The sequence below is a fragment of the Bos taurus genome, chromosome 2 (assembly GCF_002263795.3).
Source record: "Bos taurus isolate L1 Dominette 01449 registration number 42190680 breed Hereford chromosome 2, ARS-UCD2.0, whole genome shotgun sequence".
Taxonomy (NCBI): Eukaryota; Metazoa; Chordata; class Mammalia; order Artiodactyla; family Bovidae; genus Bos; species Bos taurus.
The window spans coordinates 13,114,052-13,129,161 of NC_037329.1; the positions used below are offsets into that span (position 1 = coordinate 13,114,052).

The 15,110-nt window shown below is 38.2% G+C and overlaps 1 long non-coding RNA gene and 1 other non-coding gene across 3 annotated transcripts in view; one reads left to right on the forward strand and one right to left on the reverse strand.

Annotated features, from left to right (window-relative positions):
• The window catches only part of LOC132342945 (uncharacterized), a 530,795-nt gene that overhangs the window by 482,169 nt on the left and 33,516 nt on the right, over positions 1-15,110 (reverse strand). For both annotated transcript variants that reach the window (XR_009491502.1, XR_009491500.1), the window contains exon 2: positions 1,220-1,338. This is a non-coding gene — a long non-coding RNA (uncharacterized lncRNA). The remainder of the gene's footprint in view (positions 1-1,219; positions 1,339-15,110) is intronic.
• TRNAC-ACA (transfer RNA cysteine (anticodon ACA)) lies at positions 5,460-5,531 on the forward strand. Its single transcript has one exon. It is a non-coding gene; the product is annotated as a tRNA-Cys (tRNA).

A 15,110-nucleotide genomic window follows, 5' to 3' on the forward strand; every position in this document is an offset into this window, starting at 1 on the left:
GCTACAGTCCATGGGGTCACAAAGAATCAAAGTGAAGTGACTTATTGCTTCCCCCAATAACCCCCTTTCTGATGGCCAAGAGATAGAAGGAAAATTGAAATTAAAAAAATTGAAAACTGAAATAAAGGAGAGCTCCCTAGAAGAAGAATAAGAAGTTATGTGCTTTCCTATACACAAAAGCCTCAGCTAGCCTCAATGGCCTTTCTCTTCAAAAGAGTCAACAGTAATTGGACTATGGTTAGTTATTTTTTGGAAATCATATGGAGTGATGGAAATGCCATCAAATGAGACAGAGAAGACTGGAGCAAAAGCAGGTTTGGAAGGAAAGAGTTTTGAACATGTCTAATCTGAGATGCTTGTTAGACAGCTAAGTGGAGAAGTAAAGTCAGCTGTTAAATACTGATGTCAGTAGCTCAGGCTCTGGGCTGGAGATATAAATTTGGAATTTGTTGGCACCTACTCGGAGAAGGCAATGGCACCCCACTCCAGTACTCTTGCCTGGAAAATCCCATGGACGGAGGAGCCTGGTAGGCTGCAGTCCATGGGGTCGTGAAGAGTCGGACACAACTGAGTGATTTCACTTTCACTTTTCACTTTCATGCATTGGAGGAGGAAATGGCAACCCACTCCAGTGTTCTTGCCTGGAGAATCCTAGGGACAGGGGAGCCTGTTGGGCTGCCATCTATGGGGTTGCACAGAGTCAGACACGACTGATGCGACTTAGCAGCAGCAGCAGCACTTGGTATATCAGCTATGAGAATGGATACAACCACCAAGGGAGTGAGTGTGTTGGAATACTTCAGCAATCGGAGGGAAGGGAGAAAAGGGAGCAACAGTTAATGAGACTGAGAACTGGCCAGTGTGCCCAGATGAAAACCACAGAACCATGTGAAGAAAGGGCATCAAGGAAGGGGGTGAGCACTCATGTCATATGCCCTCAAAGGTCACGTGAGACGAAGACTGAGAAATGACCATTAAAAGCAAAGCAAAAAATGGAACGCATTATTTCACAAGCACAATGTCAAACTGCCCTGTGAGACAGCATGTAATCATGCTCTAATAACCACATAAATTTAAATTTTCTAGTCCCGTACTCTTCTACTTAAGTTTAAAGGAAAAACTATTAAGTAAACTGGTTTTCTGTCAGACATAAGTAAAAACTTTATTTTTTGATTCCCAAAATCAACATGGCATGACCATATGCCTTATGCTTAGTTACCTCAATAACAGCGTTTCCAGCAGTGCAGGACACAGCCTGTTGTTAAGATCATACCCGAGGCACCAGTGCCATCTGTTTGAAGTCTCCTTTTCCCGTCTTCCTTATCTACAGAAAATAATCTGAACAAAAGAAAAAATATCAAAGATAATACAAGTCAAAAGCTCACCATAAACTGTAAGAGCAACACTTAAAGTTTGCAACATCCCAAAGATTAAAATAAAAGTTTCACTGAGGAAAAAACTTAACTGTCTTGAGTTCTTATGTTTAAGTATCTTTTTCCCCCAATCATATAACAAGGCAAACATGAAGATCTTGCATAAGGAATCAGACACTCTCAGGAAAGAACTTTACCCACTGTCTGACACCTATGTGTTACATAGGGCAAGTAAACAGCATAAATGCTAAGAATGTTACTGTTACATTAACAGGGCTTCAAGGATGCTGGACTCTTAAAATGCTATAGTAACTCATTTTTCTCAGAAGAGGGAAAAAAAAAGGAAGAGATCAAAATAATAAACTCCCTAGATCACCCCACTCCAGTACTCTTGCCTGGAAAACCCCATGGATGGAGGAGCCTGGTAGGCTGCAGTCCATGGGGTCTCGAAGAGTCGGACACGACTGAGCGACTTCACTTTGACTTTTCCCTTTCATGCATTGGAGAAGGAAATGGCAACCCACTCCAGTGTTCTTGCCTGGAGAATCCCAGGGACGGGGAAGCCTGTTGGGCTGCTGTCTATGGGGTCCCACAGAGTCGGACACGACTGAAGCGACTTAGCAGCAGCAGCAGCAGCAGCAGCATTTCATCACATTTCCCTTGATGCCATGATTTCCTTCAAGTCCATGACACTATTATCTTGTCATCCATCTTCCAGTTACAAGAATAAAAGTGTTTATTACTCTGCACATTAGCTATATTTCTAATGAAGCAGTGCACAAATAGAACTGTATTTTCCTTATGATTGAGATTGTGATTTCAGAGTGCTGAAGGAAGACATACTTTAATATTATTTTCCAGGATGAAATGCACTCACTCAACAATGAGATATGCATGGAACGCTAGTTCATGGGAGACAGCACCGCAGGCATTGTGATTTCAAACCACAGCTCCTGCTACGAGGAGGTGTGACCCTTGCGCAGCCAGGACCTAAAACACACGGACCTAAAAGGCAACAACAAAGAGCTGGGCAACATGAGCAGCAAGTGAGTGATACAGAAAACAAGTGTTATGGAACCTGAACTGCAAAAGACGACTCCCAAGAGATGTGGTCTAGACAGTCTCCAAAAGCCAATGAGTCTCTCCCAGGGCTTTTCAGAAGGAGTAGGAACTGAACCTAGAGGCAAGAGACAAGACACGGCACAGACAAAGACTCAGAGGCGAGGTGATTCTGGGTTGGTGACTAGACATGACCAGTTGAAGTGGAAAATTCAAATTAGAAAGTTGAAAAGAGAGGGGAACAAATGGCCGTATGCTAAGAACAGCACCGCTGCTCTTCTCTCCCTCTCATTTCTTGCCTCTTCTCCCTGTACCCCACGCCACCCTCTGCCTGGCTTTGGATTAACCATGACCTCTAGAGTCAGAGAAACTTGAATCCCAACTACACTTCTCAGTACCTGTACAACCTGAGAAAGTTATTTAACTATCGGAGCCTCAATTTTCTTATATGTGAATAATGATAAGTATATCTATTTTAAAAGTCTTATAGTTTTTATATTTATATGTATAGTAATAATAATATCTAGTACTGTGTTAGATACCATGGTCAGATCACGGTCAGATCATTTGCAGTGTCTCATTTAGACCTGAGTTAAGCCTCAGCTGCCCTCAGGGTTCATATTATTTCCTTTGTGCACTGAGAAAATTGATAATCAGGTCAAATTACTTGTCCCAAACCATAAAGACAAAAATTGGCAAAGCAAGAAAGGATCAGAGGTGCTGCTGACCCGAAGTCCTCATTCTTAGCTACTCTGATACAAGAGAGATAATAAATGCAAGACAGGAAATGGCAACCCACTCCAGTATTCTTGCATGGAGAATCCCATGGACGGAGGAGCCTAGTGGGCTACAGTCCACAGTGTCGCAAAGAGTTGGACACGACTGAGTGACTTCACTTTCACTTTTCACTTTCACTTTTCACTGTCCAAAATTCTATGAGATATTTTGTATCCGTTATTCTTGTTTTTCTTGCTATTATCATTATTATTATTATAGATGAGAAAACTGAAATCCAGAGATTTTTATTTAACTTTCCACATGTGATATTGCAGGCAGCTCACAGCAAAAATAGACTAGAGTCTGATTAGCAAAGTTCTTAGATTTCAAGTTTAAAAGTTTGTTCATTTTTCTCCGTTAATAGAGCACCATTGCAGTTTGCTTAATGTGGGAATAGAATAATAAAGGCATTCTTTTAGCAGGGTCAATCTGATCCCTAACAGAATCAAAATGTTCTGTCTTTGGAAAGACACAAATGACTATTATCACTTTATTGTATATTTTGAACATAGTTCTTCCCTCTTGTCTTGACTAGAAGTTCCTTAAGAGGAAAATTTATTTCCCATATATCTTTATATATCCAGAGCTTAGCATAAATTTATGTACCTTAGTGCAGATGCAGAAGCATTTAATTGCTAAAAGAATGGGTGAATGAAATGAGTATATTAAGTTCAAATGGAAGCACTTTTAGCAGTCCACATGGCAGCTTAAGGGATTTATGAACCTCACTGAAATGTATTTAAAATGTAGACTGTACATACTTAAGTGCATTTTCAAGAAAAAAGCTACACACTTTTTGTCAGATTTTCAGAAAATTCCAGGACCTCATAAACATTAAATACTATTAGACTCAGGTAGGAAGACCAGTTAAAAGCAATTGAATTTGTTCAGGAAAAGAAAAGGAAAATAGTGATGTTGCAATAGATATGGAAAGAATAACATAGTTAATGACATTCCATAAATAAATATACAGATTTTGACACCAAAAACCAGAGGTCACATGGAAATAGAAAATAGACTTGTGCTTGCCAAGAGAGAAGGGGGTTGAGGGAAGGAGGGTTTGGGAGTTTGGGATTAGCAGCTATATTAATAAACTATTATATATAGGATTGATAAACAGTAAGGTATTACTGTATAGCACAGGAAGCTATATGCAGTATTCTGTGATAAACATAATGGAAAAGAATATATATGTATAATGGAGTCACTTTGCTGTACAGCAGAAATTAACACAATAATGTAAGTCAACTATACTTCAATAAAACTAAAAAAATAAAACAGCAGTCTTTGGGCCTAGCATAATACTGTGTGGTGTCATTGTAATGGCTATTTCCAAGGAGAGATGGCAGAGATATAACTTTTCCAGCTACCTGACTTCTTTCATAAATGCTAGAAAGTCTTTAGAAATTAAAAATGCATAGATCACATTCTTACAATCCTATAGTGAAAGCAGACACTCTTTTTGCAAGTTGACAGTCTACAAATGTTTATTGAATTCTGATATATGTGAAGAAATTGAAATTAGAGACACAGAGATAAGGAGTAGCAATTGTGTCCCTTTTTGCTTGAAAACTGGAGAAATCTTGTTTAATGAGAAGAAGAAGCCCAGAGATTTTTAAAGTATACTTAATGAATCACTAACATGATATGGATTGAACCATAGACAATGGTCTCTTTAGTAAGACTGAGAGTGTATATTTGTCTCTAGGCATTGTGAGATTGAAATAAATCAAACTACACTCTTGCTCTTATTTCCCTTCTGTTTTCAGTATTTTAGATGAATTATATTAAGCTTTAAAAAGCATAAGTTTTCAATAAATATGCAAAGAGAGGGCTCCAAAGAAGAGGCCAAAAGAAGATACCCCATTGTTCACTGTAGCACTATTTACAATAGCTAGAACTTGCAAGCAACTTAGATGTCCATTGACAGATGAATGGATAAAGAAGTTGTGGTATATATACACAATGGAATATTACTTAGCCATAAAAAGGAATGCATTTGAGTCAGTTCTAATGAGGTGGATGATCCTAGAACCTATTATACAGAGTGAAGAGAGTCAGAAAGAGAAAGATATCGTATTCTAATGTATATATGTGAAATCTAGAAAAATGGTACTGAAGAATTTATTTACAGGGCAGCAATGGAGAAACACATTTGACTGACTCAAATGTGTTCCTTTTTATGGCTAAGTGATATTGCATTGTGTATATATACCACAACTTCTTTATCCATTCACCTGTCAATAGACTTCCCTGGTGGCTCAGATGGTAAAGCGTCTGCCTACAACGCAGGAGACCCAGGTTTGATCCCTGGGTTGGGAAGATCCCCTGGAGAAGGAAATGGCAACCCACTCCAGTATTCTTGCCTGGAGAATCTCATGGATAGAGGAGCCTGGTGGGCTGCAGTTCATGGGGTCACAAAGAATCGGACAAAACTGAGCAACTTCACTTTTAATGGAGAAACAGACATAGAGAATAGACTTATGGATATGAGGAGAGAGGAGGGGAGGGTGAGATATATGGAAAGAGTAATATGTAAACTTAAATTACCATATGTAAAATAGATAGGCAACAGGAATTTGCTGTATGACTCAGGAAACTCAAACAGGGGCTCTATATCAACCTGGAGGGGTGGGATGGAGAGGGAGGTGGGAGGGAAGTTCAAAAGGAAGGGGATATATGCATACTTATGGCTGATTCATGTTGAGGTTTGACAGAAAAACAACAAAATTCTGTAAAGCAATTATCCTTGTAAGGTCTGTAAGAATTTCAAGCCATAGCATTTCTACTAATAGATATACACTGCTATCTTTTCACTGCTCTCTCTCTAGGTGACTGCCAGTATAGCTGGACATCAGCTAGTTTTAAATTAACTAATTCAAGTTTTCTGAAAATGACCGTGCATGTTGAATGTATGTGAAAGAAATTATTCAAACTCAATGACAAATGAAAATTTATAAAAATATTTAACATCTTCGCTAACTGAAAAGAATGAAAATTGAAGACAGTGTGCAGGGACAGTCATAGACTTGCTCTACTCTTGAGCCAGAAGCAGCCACTAGTGGCTGAGAGTGTTGTTTCTGCAAATAATAAGAACTAAATGTGACCCTAGAGAAAAGATGTGACAAAGTTAGAGTCATTGCTGGAAGTCAGAGGCTGGACTGTTATAACTCCTACAACTTGTTCTTGAGGTGGGCCTAGCTTTATAAGATGCTCCAGATAGAAGGAGGCAAGAGAAGAACAGCAGAGCATCATCAGTGTCAAGCAAGGCCTCTCTAGGATCAGCGGCATGATCTGCACTGTTGCTACTACAGTGACAAGCAGTACCAATAAGAGACTTGGATCTGGGCAGGGACACCAATGGCTAGGAGGAAACAACTGCAAAAATAAGACTATGAAGGATGATCCAGAAGCAGAGGCACAGGAAAAAAATAAATGCAAAAGTCTCCCACAAAGGTGATCTTACCATATCACGTTTGCAATTTTATTGCATGTTACTAGCCAGAGAGGGACAAAACATCTAAAGGAGTATAACCAAGCTAGACCCAGTGGTTATTTCTAGAAATTTTGCTTTCTATTACATACTCCTTTTATGCATTTTTATAAGGAGCATATATTGATTTTTGTATCAGAAGAAATAAAGACATGTACTTTTATGCTTATAAAAAAACAACTTCTCTACCAAACAAAATTCCAGAACCCCATGAAGATGCTTAATGCCAAAAAAGTAAAAAATCAAGTGATAAATTCACTCAAAATTAATTTTATGAAATAGTGTGGTAAAAATTTTATTTTTTAATTATATATAGTTAAAGGTGTATTATAGAAAAGACTTTCAAATAAATATGTGTAGATTGCCCAAGGAGATGTATCAAAGAAAAACTTGCATGAAAAAAAAAATGAAGAGGAAATTATGAAACAAAAAGGCAAAAGCATTTGGACTCAAATACTGGCAAATTTCCCAGAATAATGCATAAAAAGAGAAAGGCATTTTTTAAGAGAAAGAATAGCCAAGAAACATGGAAAGACAAGAACCAGTCCTGGCCATGATACGTATTTCATAGCTGCTGTATTTAGGTTGAATTAAAGAAAAGAAAGAAAAGGAAAAGAAACATGGAAGATACATTGAGAATCACCAATATACACATAAGAGGAGTTCCAGAAGAATGTAAGCTATAAGAGTAGAAATACTTGAAGAAGCCATAACTAAGAAATTTTCAAATGTGAAGCAGTACATATATCTTCAGATCAAAAATGCTCTGTTACTAAGCATAATAAATGAATTCACACCCTAATGCATTACAGGGAAAGTGAAATAACATCAGGAGTGAAAGTATGTCAAAAACATACCCAAGTAATACACTACACATTTTTTATCCACCTTATTATTTGTATTTTAATATCTCACAAATAGTATTTATTTATGTCTCTCCTCTTAATTCTCTTGTCTTTCTCTGATTTAACCTTCTGCATCATAACTTTTCAAGACGAAAAGTATCATTTACTATAATGTGGGACAAAGATTATTATTTCACTAATGTTTTAGTCCATAAGGACAGAGACCATGTATTCTTTTTTGCAGTTGTAACTCCAGCACCTGGAAATGTCTTATACTTAGTTCTAGTGTTCAATAATGTTTAATAGCTGAAAGAGCAAATACTCTAAGAAATTAAGTGACTTCCCTACTTTGACTTCTAATAAATGATAGAGCTGAACAATTTGTTGTTGACTGTTAATTCATTTTGGTTTCACCACAGAGTCAAATACTTAAGTATTCTTTCTACATAGGCTACTGCCCATCCATTTCCTCTTCATCTATTTCTTGGCTGATGATTTCTTTCAGATCAATGTTCTAATTAACCCTGCTTTTTTTTTAATCTACTCTTCTTTTTTGGCTCTTTCTTCTGTCATTCAACATGTTGTTATCAGTCACAAATGTATGTACTCCTCAAATTTATTGCATATATTTTTATATCTATATGCAAGTTATTGGGACAAATATACATCTGAAACAGATGAGTCAAGAAAAAATGATGATTTGAAGGGGTAAGTGCAACTCAACAAATATTTTTTAAGGCATATGGTCAAAGTAAGATGCTAGGTTCATCCCTCAAAGATATTACATAGTATATTAAAAAGCACATTATAAATACATAAACATGATAGAGGGAGATTCTAGGAGAAACATGCTATAGCATTCTAAAAAGGAAAAACAATTTTAGGGTGACATCATGGAATAGGTGACTACTGTGAGGGTCTTGGAAAGACTGGCAGCATACTGACAGAAACAGATGAAAGTAGATAGAATTTCAGTCCAAGAAAAAGAATGAGCAAACAAATAGAAGCAGAAAAATATGCGACTGTTAAAATGCAGCCACCTCTTAACTTGGTCTTCATGATAGGGTGGGTACAGAAAAGTAACAACGGAGAAAATGTTGGAAATACGGCTTAAGGATATATAGAGCCTTGAATGTCTACTGAAGACCTTGTATATAATTTAGTAGGCAACAAGGAACCGTTAAAGATTTAAAAGAGAGAGAGAGGGAGAAACTGTATCATGTCAAAGATATGCTTTTTGGAGTTTGAATATGATGAGTTAGTACTTATCCCCATGAATTTAAGGTTTGGCAGAACATCTAGGGGGGAATGCACAGGTGAAAATGAAAGATGGCACTCAGGAGAGGAGCTGGAGCTAGAAACGATGATTAACATCTTGGGAGGGAATCGGGACAAAGACAAATGTAAAACACATTAGGCAGCTGTTCAAGGGTCCAGTCAGTGAGCTTGGGGCAGTCAGCAATGAAGAGTGCTTCATTAAGTCAAGAGGAAACAAGGTTAAGAAAAAGACCCTGGATTTGGCCTTTAGAAGATATTCTTCAATGACAAATATCAGTACCAGTAGGATGGGTGAGAGCAGGAGCCTGAACGGTAGAGATAAACTGTAAAATAGGAGAAAGAGCTAATGTCCTATGGGAAAATCTGGTAGTAAAAGGTGTCCAGTATAAGAATTGAATGAGGTTTCTTAGGACAAAGGAATCCTGAGCATTATTTTGACATAGCAGAAGAATTAGGGCATATCACAAACTCTCAAAATACTCATTTCTCCATCTTGTGATACTTATTTACTTCTCATTCCCCCATGTTAGACTGCAATTTAATCAAGTGTAGATGCTTTGTCTTATTCACTGCTGTTTTCCCAGCAACCAACCCATTGCCTAACACACTGAAGACACTTAACACAAATATTTTAAGATTCAAGAAAAGATTTGAGGATGTTATGAGCGAAAATGAAACTGGTATAGCAAGTTCCTGGAGGATATGTGAAGGATTAGGATCAGCAATAGGAGGAAGGATTAAATGTGATTGATAATAGTATTTATTATCTAATTATCCCCACTGGTTTAGTTGCAGAATTTAAAAAGTCATGTTATAAAATTTTTTATATAGAAAATAAATACTCATCTTATACAGGTAGTATATATTCCTTCCAAATAGTCTCAGTTATATGTTTGTATCAGGAGTGTTCTGTTTTCAGCTTTGAAACACCCATTCAAAAAAGTTTGTGTGATCTTAAATAGTACTTTAAATAACAAACAGATAAGCTTGAAAGTTAAAGCAAGAAAGTTAACCCTGATTCAAGGAGAAAAAGCTGGGAAGTCTAAGAAATCTTTGATGAGCAGAAAGAAGAAAGTCACATAACACAGAAGATAAAACTCAGGAGAATATTCATCATCCCTCTTCTATCCTTGGGCTTCCCTGGTGGCTCAGACAGTAAAGAATCTACCTGCAAAGCGGGAGACCTGGGTTCAATCTCTGGGTTGGGAAGATCCCCTGGAGAAGGGAAAGGCTGCCCACTCCAGTATTGTGGCCTGGAGAACTCCATGGACTGTACAGTTTATGGGGTTGGAGGCGACTGAGCAACTGTCGCTCTCAGTTTCATACTATCCTCACTGCCTCCTTTGCTTGTTTGGTTGGTTGGTTTGGGGGTTTAGTTTTCGTCAAGTATTTCTAGCCCTGTGAAAATAAAGCCAGGATATGGGTGTCTATATTTCAAATCCACTTGAGTTTCCAGATTTTTATGGTACCAGCTGAAAGCTGCATTTTAAGAATTTGAGAAAAAGAGGAATAAATGCATCACTGTACCTGCCAGGAATCACCTTGGTCCCCAGGTAACTGCACGGTGAGAACCCATCTCTTTGAGGATCTGGAAATAGTCTATCTTGGGTGTCCAACAGTTTTGTATGCAGTCAAAATGACTCAAGGTGGCAATGTTTTCTATTCCAATTGGTCCAAGTGAATAGATTTCAGCAAAATAATTTTTATATTAATATAAGATGCCTCTTGGTTTCTCTGGTAGCTCAGTTACTAAAGAATTATGCTGCAATGCAGGAGACCCCTGTTTGATTCCTGGTTTGGGAAGATCCCCTGGAGAAGGGATAGGCTACCCACTCCAGCATTCATGGGATTCCCTGGTGACTCAGATGGTAAAGAATTCACCAGCAATGCAGGAGACCTGGGTTTGATCCCTGGGTTGGGAAGATCCCCTGGAGGACAGCATAGCAAACCATTCTAGTATTCTTGCCTGGAGAATTCCATGGACAGAGGAGCTTGGTGGGCTATAGTCCATGGGGTCTCAGAGTCTGACATGACTGAGAGACTAAGCACAGCACAGCACAGCACAGCAAGATGCCTCCAGCTTCAATTCCTAAAATTTCAAATGTGAATGGAATTGTGGGAGGTGGTAGCAATGAACAAAGAAAGCTGTAAGGAAGCAATGGTGTTTCTCCTGGTTTCCCAATTCAGTGAGGGACTCCACAAGAGGAAAGCAAATATGCCTACGCCCATGAGGTATGCTGTCACCTTCTGAACCCATTCAGCTGCAGCAACTGAATCTCAGATGGGAAGTGATTTGTCTGTACAGGCACACAGGGTGAGATAATCACAGTGCCAGGATCAGAATGTATCATCCCCCAATTTTCAGTCTGAGTCTTGAGCCATTACACTGTTATTATTTTACTCTCCAATTTATCCAGAGATATTTTTATTGTAGCTCCATTGTATTTCTGTTTAATGTTTCTCTTTCCACCCAAGCAGCCTGTCTTCTAAAACTTTGCTGGCCCTCACAATTATCTGTCTCTCCCAGTGTGAGGCCATCCTCTCCACAGCTCTCCCAGCGGGCTAGGTGAGTCATAACTCTGTAGGGATTTTCAGGTTTTGAAGAAGAAGGTGATTTCTCATGCAAAGGCAAATCATTACATTGGTTTCATACATCCCTGGAGCACTAATCACCTTAGAGTTCTGGTCCCAGAAGAACAGATGTGTTCTCTAGTCTTAAAACCAAAATTACTCTTTGGGCAACTTTTAATGCTCTTGAAGAAACAAAGCTCCATAAGAGAGAGAAAGACAAAATAATATGCCAACTACCACAGAAATTTTCAACAGTCAGTATGAAATTTGTTTTTTTCTTCTTTTCATTTCATCAAACACTCTGCAAACACTAATAATTGTCCCTCATTCTATCTCTGAAAATAAATTCTTTTCATAAGAGAAAAAAATACTAAAAGAGGGAGCATGCTTTGATATGATTTATTCAAGCCAGATCATTTGCACATCAGCATACCAAACTCCTTTTGCATATCAGAACACAGAATCATAAATCAAAACTGCCACATGAGGCTCTGGAAAGTGATCTAGTCCAACTCACTACCTTCAGGGACAGGAGAACTCTCAAATTGCCTCAGCTATAAGAGGTTTTTAATGACCTTTAAAGAAAAAGATACCTTCCTTCTTTCTAATATTTAACAGTGCTGAGATGGAAGGAAGGACCTCTTTTACATCCAACCAAAATGGCTTAAGGAACAACAGTAAAATAGCATACGAGTTTTGCTTTAGTTTGTAACATGTTGCTAATTTTTTTAATGACATAGTTGATGGCTAAGGCAGAAAAAGTAAAAGTGCATATATATAATTTATATAATTCTAAATTTTTTTCTTTTTTTATTGGAGGATAATTGCTTTCAATATTGTGTTGGGTTTTGCCATACATCAACATGAATCAGCCACAGGTATACATGTGTCCCCTCCCTCCTGAATCCCCTTCCATCTCCCCGCCCACCCCACTCCTCTAGGTTGTCACAGAGTACTGGGTTGAGCTCCCTGTATCACACAGCAAATCCCCACTCGCTATCTGTTTTACATATGATAATGTATATGTTTCCATACTATTCCCTCAATTCGTCCCACTGGCTCTTAAAAATAATAGATCATTGGTTAGAGTAATACAATCAAATAGCATGAACTAATAAGCTTCCTACACAATATGCTGTTACATAAAACCTGGAGGAAGTAATTCTAGCAGCAACTCTGTATCTTAGAAATAGTTTTATCTAGTGGTAGAAGCAAAATCTGAATTAATTTAAATAAAAAACTGAACTAAGCAATAACCAAACAATAATTTTCTCTCCATCATGTAAGACTTGGACAATATTCCCTTTAAAGAGGATTATGTAAGTGAACTATAGTTTCTAAAAGGAGAATTATGTTTTCACAAAGATGTTTTCTAAGGAAACTAAAATTTTAGTAGGCAATTATTTAAATACTTTTTCTTAATTTTAAATCTCTTTGAGTTTGTGTTGCCTGATATTTACAGTTTAGCTCCCAGATTTGCACATTTTAGACTAAGTACTGTTTTTCCAAAATCACCAATAGCTTTCTTGTTAAAATAAGATGTGTTTTTATTAAAATTCCCGGCCCATGCTTGTACCATCATTTCCAAGCTTACTCCAACAGAGGATTCAAGGGTAGTGACAGACAGAGGTCATGGCTTTCTAGGAAAAGTTTATACAAAACTTCAGAGGACTTCAAAATCCCTATGGGTCATTCATTTGCCATTGAAATGAAGAATCCGAGCAATTCATAGGTCACGATACACACAAGTTGTTTCAAGGACCTTCTCTAGATTTTGTTATGGTCCAGATTCTTATGTGTAATCTTTACCTGGATACACAGACCCCCAAGAGAACCGTGAATAAAATTCAGAGGATCAGTGAATGCAGATTATAAAATGTAACATTTTTATTGTCACTGACCTCTAAATGAAATTTATCATTTCCTGAAATTATGAGGCAACAAACCACAATGGTATTAAAATGCCACCAATAGTAATCATAGATATTTCCGTATCACAATATGGTTGATGTAGATATTCTAAAATACATGCTTCATTTATGTTCATATCTCCTTTAAAGTAAGGTAGTTATGTATGCTGATATAGTAGGGAGTCCCTAAAGAAAGAGAAGCAGGAATGACTTTCTTGACATAAGAAAAGTCATTTTAGACCTAAGCCATTTCATGATCTAAGTCTGGCCACAACACTTGCCTTTGAACTGGTCTTAGTAATTACCAATCTTAAGGGAACAAAGGAATGCAGGAACAAAGGAAGAGCATTCAAGAAATAATAGTGCAGAGGTAAAACAGAATCCCGGTTCCTCGAAGGACATATATAGCAATCTGATACAAATCTTCAAGTTCTGCAGGAGTGAAAGCCCACACCCATGTGGAGGATGGAGACTACAGGCTGAGACTGCAGACTGGTCAGGTGGAACCTAAGAAATGATGGTGTTGAACTTTTCTGACCCTTGTGACATCAATCAACTAAAGTTTGGACTCCGCTACTTCCGCTTCTTGACTACACTAAAGATCTTGACTGTATAGATCACAATAAACTATGGAAAATTCTTAAAGAGATGCAAATACCAAACCACCTTACCTGCCTCATAAGAAACCTGTATGCAGGTCAAGAAGCAACAGTTAGGATTGGACATGGAACAACAGACTGGCTCAAAATTGAGAAAGGCTGTATATTGTCACCCTGCTTATTTAACTTAAAAAAAAGGTACATCATGCAAAACGCAGGGCTGGATGAATCACAAGCTGGAATCAAGATTGCCAAGAGAAATATCAGCAACCTCAGATATGCAGATGACACCACCTTAACAGCAGAAAGTGAAGAGGAACTAAAACCCTCTTGATGTAGGTGAAAGAGGAGAGTGAGAAACCTGGCTTAAAACTCAGTGTTCAAAAGACAAAGATTATGGCATCCAGGGCTATCACTTCATGGCAAAAAGATGGGAAGGAAAAAAATAGAAATAGTGATAGACTTTATTTTGGGGGGCTCCAAAATCACTACAGATGGTGACTGCAGCCATGAAATTAAAAAATGCTTGTTCCTTGGAAGAAAAACTATGACAAACCTAGACAGCGTATTAAAAAGCAGAGACATCACTTTGCCAGCAAAGCTATGGTTTTTCCAGTAGTCATGTATGGATATGAGAGTTGTATCATAAAGAAGGCTGAGCACCAAAGAACTGATGCTTTTCAATTGTGGTGCTGGAGAAGACTCTTGAGAGTCCCTTGGACTCCTAAAGGAAATCCTAAAGGAAATTAACCCTGAATATGCATTGGAAGGACTGATGCTGAAGCTGAACCTCCAATACTTTGGCTACCTGATGTGAAAAGTGGACTTATTGGAAAAGACCCTGATGCTGGGAACTATTGAGGGAAGGAGGAGAAGGAAGAGACTGAGAATAAGATGGCTGGATGGCATCACCAAACCAATGGACATGAGTTTGAGCAAACTCCAGGAGACAGTGAAGGACAGGGAAGCTTGGTGAGCTGCAGTCCATGGGGTTTCGAATAGCTGGACACGACTCAGCAACTGAACAACAACCTTTGCTCCAGTTCTATGCTGAATCCTCCTCTGCTCAAGCCCCTTCGATTTCCCTCTTTATGACTGAGTGACTGAACAATTGAACAAGTGCCTTCATGAATATGCATATGCCACCACACCATACATGAATATGCATGTACCCTTAGCTTAGAGTGGCAAAGAGTCAGACATGA